Raw genomic sequence first — 8,156 nt, 5'->3', positions numbered from 1 at the left:
ACTCCCCTATGGTCATGAGTTGGGTTGAGACTTTTTCTTCGTACATTAATCCCAACGCTCATGGATTAGTTATGATTGTGCGTATAGTCTTTGTCAAGTCTGAATACAGTACTGTAGTGCCAAGCATGAATGTTTAATCTTGAGAGAAGTGTGAAGGCGACAGGTTTATCGGCTACCATAAATAGTTTTAAACAACATTCTAGCGACTATTCTTTCATGAGTAGGAAGGTGACCAATAAATTACCACGTGTGATATATTACCCAATATATTGTTTTTAATTAAGAGTTGCAGTAGGACATGGACCCAGATAATGTATGAAGTGTGCAGCACCTTTAGCAGCATTCATGCCAAATTATGTATAATAGACATGGTAATTCACCTCCAGATATGACAAGTTTCAACTATTGTTTTCCTCGGAAGGAATTAAAAAGATGCATTATATATAAACACAAAAGGTTGCATTGTATATAAACACTTCAAAGATAAATTTTTAAAATATATATGGGGTAATTGAAGAAAAATGTTGTTGGGAAATTTATTAGAATAATAGGAGCATAAGGTAAATACTGTAATTGAATAAATGAAGCTATAGAAAGTGTCAGGAGGGAGTGCTTGGTACACCTAGGCACATTGAGAGCTTTGTAAGGTTTTGACCAAAGATATATTCATAGTTGCAGGAATTATTAGATATAATTAAAGGTCATAATATGAGCACAAATGCATAATGTAAATACATTATTAAAGTAAAGCATTTATGACGATTGTATGGTGATGGTTTGTGTGAAGTTCAAGATATAAAAAAGCAGATTGTTGAAGATGGTAAATATTGTACAGTAGTATTAATTTAAAAAAGTGCAACTTACTAAGGGAATAGAGATTTCAGGATTTTATTGTGAATTCAAGATTTTCTCATGTGAGTATAATGTGTTGATGTATGCAAGAAGCAGAGTGAGAAGTACCTGTATTATGTAAAGTTGAGGTTAACAAAGAATGTGTGAAATACTGTATAAGATTTAATCTATAATTTATTGGAGATGATAAAGGGGGAAGTATTTGTAGATACTGTATTTCTGTTTTGCAAGTTATTTTTATTTGTGGATATAGTGTGTTGATGTGTGTGTGAGAAACAGAGCAATAACTATCACGTACTATATACTTGTTTTGTTTAAAATGTAAATGACTTCACTGTCATTGGAGCATGTATTTTAGTTTAGAAATATGAAAAATGTACCTGTACAATACAGTACTGTATGGTATAAGTGTAATTCTACTTTTTATTTTTGTTGAAGGATGCCATGATATTTTAAAAGTGAAGTGTGCAGGATATAAAGTAACATATTGGTTCATTTTGTACAATGTTGCATCCTGAGTGCAGTACTTTTACTAAGTGAATTACTAGTGTACTGTACTTGGGGATGTGCTTTGTGGGAATTTTTTTTTGTTGACATGAAATAATGACTCATTTAGATTTTCTTTTTAGATCTATAAATACAGTAGTAGTACAGTAAAGCAGTTAGGAATCTACGATAATTGGTAAAAAATGAATGTGAGAAATATTTTGCAATGAAAATAATGAGCATCCTGTTAAAATTTGGTCTTATGTGGAACAGCTTCTCCCACATGAAAATAATTGGATTCATTCTAATGCATCACACAAGAATGTCAGGCCTTTCACCTACCAAAGTCTTTTACATTATTAAACAACATCCAATAAGCTTTGCCTAATCCCAGTACAGGTTCAGTATTCGGCTTGCACAGTGGATTTCTTTTTATGGGAATCGGGAGAATGGGGCAGGGATAAGATTAGGACTCCTCTTTGTATTGCTGATTTTATTAGTTATTATTCTAGCTTGCCTTACTTTAGAACCTAACCCTTTGGGATGATATTGTAGTTTATCAAGTGGTGTTTGCTGAAGCCATTTGTGAGTAAGAATTAATAACTAGTGTGGAAACTTAATAATGTGGGTAGTTTTACTTGGGGCCATTCTTTATATAATCGGGGATAGATCCTATTTATTGTTGCACGTCACTGAATCTCAAGAGACGTTTCTGGATAGTGCTGTTATTTATTATTTTAATCTTTCAGTGTAATAGAAATTTACCCCTTTTTATCTTACAAACCTTCAGTTAGTATTAAGATACACAGTATTTGATATTCTCTATATATTACTAATATTAATTGCTGAACAGTATACAGGACTGTATTAAATTTTATGGCTAAACCAGTAACTTGCCTTGATTTTTAGTGTTTTGTTAGATGCTTAAGTACAATAGCTTCATCCACTGCATGTTTTAGTAAGTTTTCTTGAAAACCTAAGTTAAAAAATTTAGGAGGCATGAGATGGGAAGAGTAGGTCCCTTGAACCCTGGGTTCATCATTTGTAGTACAGGTACAGTTGCCAGCAAAAATCCTCCCACAAACTTGCTTCACAGGGCTGTGGGAGAACTTTTGCTGGCAACTGGACATCTGTGATTAATGGCTTTGTAGTGCAAGTACTTACCTCTGGTAGGCAATTTGAAACTCAAAAGAATTTTCTGTGTGTATCTAGTAAAATGTATGTATGTGACTGTGCTAAATATTTCATTGGTGTATGTCTGTATTTGAAAGTATTTAAATTTTTATTTATTACTCGGTATGTAGTTGGTGTATGTTAATTCACACCACATTAAACAAAGTCAGATAGCCAATTTATCATGAGCAGGGCCCTTTTGTGATGGACACATAGTGAACGGTACTTCAGACTCTGCATTATGCCTTTGTCACATTGATGAGGTCCACAGTGGCATGTTCTTGAACTAACTTTTATCATAGTAGCAGTAGCTGTATAGTTGTCTTTGAGTAAACATTAAAAACATGAGTACAGTATATTACTAATGAAAGGAGTGAAAACAGTGTTTTGAGTTAAAATGTTAAGATGGCATTGTATGAGAAGATTTCCAAAACCAGATATAACTATACAGGTGGTCCTTGCTTATTGACTCTCTATTTACCTTTTTTTTTTCTGAGTTGCTAATGAATTTTGGAAGTTGTCTCTTTAACCCTCAGGCCCCGGGTGACGTTCCAGAACGTCCGCCTATTCCCGCCACTTTTATGAAAAGTTGATTTATCTTTATTTATTGGGGAAGTGTTACTGCCAGCCGCACCCTAACCTAGGGCGTAAGGGTTAAGGTTGCTATGTTATACTTTGGTGGTGTTGACTGCAGTCTGATACTACATAACTTCTTTGTGTTATGGAGGACCCAAGGAGCGTTCCCGCATCAGCATAGATACGACATAGTACCGGTATACATTTGTGTCGTAGAAATACTGTATTCATATATTTGCGCTTTTTGGCCAATCTTTCCCTAACATCCTTCCTTTAAAATTCCCAGTAAGTAACAGTGCAGTGCTTAGCACAAAGTAAACCAGGAAAATAGTTACCTTGGGTACTAAATTGGTGGTTTTAAGGCAGGTTAATGCTGGTGGGCAAACTGTTCACACTCAAGTCGCTCTGGGCTTGCCTCCCACCATGGTAAGATGTGCTTGGGGTAAAGCTGCGAAGATTAGGGCCACTGCTCAATGTGATAATGCCCCTCACTGCTAAGGAAATCAGCAGGTCCCGAAGTCAGTTAAAGGAAAATATGGAATGTCTTCTCACAGTTTATGTGGATGACCAGAACCAGCATAGTATACCCCTCAGTGTGGCTGTGATACAAGCACCTTTTACCTTCATTCGTGAGAATTAAATTGTTGGACTTAATTTTTTTTTATCTGACGAAATTTTTTTCCCAGAAGCATAACTCCACTCTATTGTTTGTATTTCTTATGAGAAATCTTGACTTGTTCAGTGTAGTTTTATTTAGAGGTGCACTTTTTAGAAATGCATTTATGACGGTGAGCAGGGACCCCCTGTACTGTGTTAGGAAGATTTGAGAAATATTTTTCACTACACCAATGGGAGCAGTACAACTTTAAATTAAAGGTGTAACTTATAGTTTTACATCAATACCTCATTTTGTTGAGGATGTAACAAGCCAGCAAACTTTTTTCAGTTTTGTCAGTTTCTTAAGTGTGTTCCTTAAAATGAATTAGGAAGTAAAAGAAGGAGCCGTGTGAATGTAAATAGAGGTATGCCTAATCATTGAGTATGTATGTATATATATATATATATATATATATATATATATATATATATATATATATATATATATATATATATATATATATATATATATATATATATATATATATATATATATATATATATATATATATATATATATATATATATATATATATATATATATATATATATATATATCTATCTTTGTGATGCCTAATAAATATGTGGAGCAATATGCCCGATAACTTACATGTTTGAATGAGTATTGTTTTTATGTGGTTGTAGAAGAAGGATTGACAAGATTATACCCAAGTGAATATTTGTACTGTGCTGTGAATGACTTGCTCAGTCCCATCCAAGATGTATAAGGAGTGAATACTTCTGCATTACTAGGGGAAGTATATAACGTTTATTTTTTGTATACACCATGCAAAGATATGAAAAAGCATCACTGCCAAAAGAAGGTATTTGAATTTTATCAACAGGTTAACACATCTATGAGTGTAATTCTTATTATTTTATGTCAGGATAATTTAGGCATTACATAAAAACATTGCAGTTTGAGATAAGATGTACATTGACTTTAATAGTATTTGAGTTGGAGTTCTGTGCTCAGCAGTTAGGTGGTGGATCTTGGTGAACTTGAGAGCTATTTCACCACTGTTCACAAGCACAAGTTCATGTCCTGGTGTATCTTTGCATTATTAATATCTATCCACTTAACTTGAATAGTAATCATACAGTTATGTAATTGTTCATTCAGTGTTTGTTTAAATCGCTCATAGTTCAGGACAGTGAGAACGTATACAGTGAGTCCGAGGTAATGATGGTGTCAGGTGAAAGTGTTCCTGTGAAGATTTGATTTTCAGTGACTTGAAAATCAGATTTAAGTTTGTTTTTGTGAACATCCACCGGGTTATGTATATAGTACGTCGGAGCCTGCAGTTCTCCTCCACCTGTGTTGGGAAAGGTGGAATTGCTATGGGGCTCATGACACTCATTATTAATATTTCCTACCATGCATATTGTTATGTGTGAACTACTTTTGTTATTATTTTATGTACATGCCATTAAAGGTATATGCAAAATATGATCTTTGTTATTATCCATCAACTCAGATGACTCTGAAACTGAGAGATACATAGGTGGTTTAGGCAGTATGGGGGTACAGTACTGTGTGGCTGGGCAGTATGGTGCATGTCGCAGTATGGGGGACTGTTCGGAGTGGAGGAAGTACTGTGGCTGCAGTGTCATGGCAGCATGGGGGACTTTTGTCTGGGCAGTATGGGGGACTGTGTGTCTGGACAGTATGGAGCACTGTGTCTGGGCAGTATGGGGGACTGTGGCACCCTCTCAGGTGCGGCGGGGACATTCCCAGAGGTGGTGGGGTCCTCTGGGACCCTTATAGATGCAACGGGGGACACCGAGACCTTCCCAGGTGCGATGGGCCCTGTGACCCTCCTAGGGGCTGCTGGGGACCCCAGGATCCTCGCATGGGCGGAGGAGCCCCATGGAACCCACCTAGGTGCGGTGAGGACCCTCTCGGAGACGTCGAGGGCCCCAGGCACCCTCCCAGAGGCGATGGGGTCCCCTGGGACCATCCCGGGATCCAAAGGGACCATCCCAGGGGGAGGGGCTGGCTGGGACCTCCAGCAAGTGAATGGGCCTCAGGGACTGCCCAAGGGCGCGAACCCCAGGGACCTCTCGTGGACATCAGCCCTAGCATACTTGGTCATGGTGTCATACAAATTACATACATCCATTAATTCCTTACTTAAAAATGATTGGTGGACTAAAATGTACACCCACCAAATTACAGCCAATAGGAGAAGAGAACAGTCAGTCAGCACAGCACCCCAACTTATGTTTTCCTGCTGGATATTATTCTCCATTCCGTTGTTAAGGAAGCGATAATACTGGAAATGTTATGATGGGCATTGTAGTCGCATCTCAGAGTTCTAATTAGCACAAAAACAAATGTCTCCAGGGACCCTCCCAGGTGTGGCAGAGGCCCCTGGGACCCCATATAGAGGCGAAGAAAGGGCACCTGAGACTCCCAGGTGCAGCAGGGGCTCCTGGGACCCTCCCAGACACGGCAGGAGACCCTGGGATATATGCTGCATTGGCCCCATGGGACACTCCTAGGTCTGGCGGGGAACCCTCTAGGGGCAGCAGCGGGATGGGACCTCCCATTTCGCAAGGGTGGCGATGCCCCCAGGGAACCTCCCAGGGTAGGCCGCTTCCCCTGGGACCCTCCCAAGAATGGGAAGGGGCCCAGGGGTGGCGGGATCGCAATGGAATCTCCCAGGGGCGATTGGAGCCCCTGGGACTCTCTCAAGGGCGGGGCAGGCCCCAGGGACCCTCCCAAAGGCAGCGGGGGTCCCTGGGACCCTTCCAGTATCCACGGAGGCACCTGGGACCCAGGGACCATCCAGGGCGAGAGTGGGGGCCTGGGTCCCTCAGGGGCGACGGGGACCCCTAGGACTCTCCCAGATGCAGCATGAGTCCCAGGAAACCTCCCAGGGATGCCGGGGAGATGATAAGGAAGTGATAATACTGGAAATGTAATGATAGGTGTTGTAGTCACATCTACCAGAGCTCTAAATAGCAGAAAAGCAACTGCCCCCAGGGACCCTCCCATGTGCGGCGGGGACACTCCCAGAGGTGGCTGGGCCCATAGGACTCTCCCAGGGGCTGCTGGGGACCCAGGAGACCCTCACAGGGGCTGGGGGCCATAGGAACCCACCCAGGTACGGTGAGGACCTCTCCAGGGGCGTTGGGGCCCCAAGCACCCTCCCAGAGTGACAGGTGCCCTGGGACCCTTCGGGACCCAAGGTACCATCCCAGGGGCAGTGGGGGCCACTGGGTCCTCCAAGGGGCGGCAGGGGACCCTGGGACTCTCTCAGATGCAGAGGTCCCAGAGAACCTCAGGGATGCCGGGGTCTACTGGGAACCTCCCAGGAGCGGCAGAGTCCCATGGAAACTCCAGGGCAACTGGGGCCCTGGGACGGTCTCAGAGCAGCACAGGACCCAGGAACCCTCCCAAAGAGGCGGGGACCCTGGGACCTCCAGGGGCCGCACTTCCAGGGCCCTATAGCATACTTGGTCGTCATGTCGTACATATTACATCGTCCATCAATTCCTTACTTAAATGTGATTGTTGGACTAAAATGTGTACCCACCAAATTACAGCCAATAGAGAGAACAGTCAGTCAGCACAACACCCCAACTTATGTTTTCCTGCTGGATGTTATTCTCCATTCCGTTGTTAAGGAAGTGATAATACTGGAAATGTTATGATGGGTGTTGTAGTCCCATCCAGAGCTCTAAATAGCAGAAAAACAACTGCCCCATGGGACCCTCTCCCATGTCCGGGGACACTCCCAGAGGTGGCTGGGCCCATAGGACACTCCCAGGGGCTGCTGGGGACCCCAAGGGACCCTCACAGAGGCGTAGAAGGCCATAGGACCCACCCAGGTGCGGTGAGGACTCTCTCAGGGCGTTGAGGGCCCCAAGCACCCTCCAGAGCGACGGGTGCCCTGGGACCCTTTCGGGACCCATGGGACCATCCCAGGGCAGTTGGGGGCCACTGGGTCCCTCAAGGGGCAGTGGGGTCCCCTAGGACTCTCCAGTTGCAGCAGGAGTCAGGGAAACCTTCATGAAGCCAGGGTCTTCTGGGAACCTCCCAGGAGCAGCAGAGTCTTCATGGAAACTCCCAGGGGCAACTGGAATCCTGGGACGGTCTCAAAAGGGCAGCACGGATAGGAACCCTCCCAAAGAAGGCAGGGACCCTGGGACACTCCAGGGCCACTTCCATGGAGCCCTATAGCATACTTGGTCGTGATGTCGTACATATTACATCATCCATCAATTCCTTACTTTAATGTGATTGGTGGACTAAATGTATACCCACCAAATTTCAGCCAATAGGAAGAACAGTCAGTCAGCACAACCCCAACTTATGTTTCCTGCTGGATATTATTCATTTCGTTGTTAGGAAGCGATAATACTGGATAGTGGTATCGTACATATTGCATTCTTCAGTAATCTCT

Source organism: Homarus americanus, unplaced genomic scaffold (assembly GCF_018991925.1).
Source record: "Homarus americanus isolate GMGI-L3 unplaced genomic scaffold, GMGI_Hamer_2.0 scaffold27231, whole genome shotgun sequence".
In the NCBI taxonomy this organism is placed as follows: domain Eukaryota; kingdom Metazoa; phylum Arthropoda; class Malacostraca; order Decapoda; family Nephropidae; genus Homarus; species Homarus americanus.
This window is presented reverse-complemented; position numbering follows the sequence as displayed.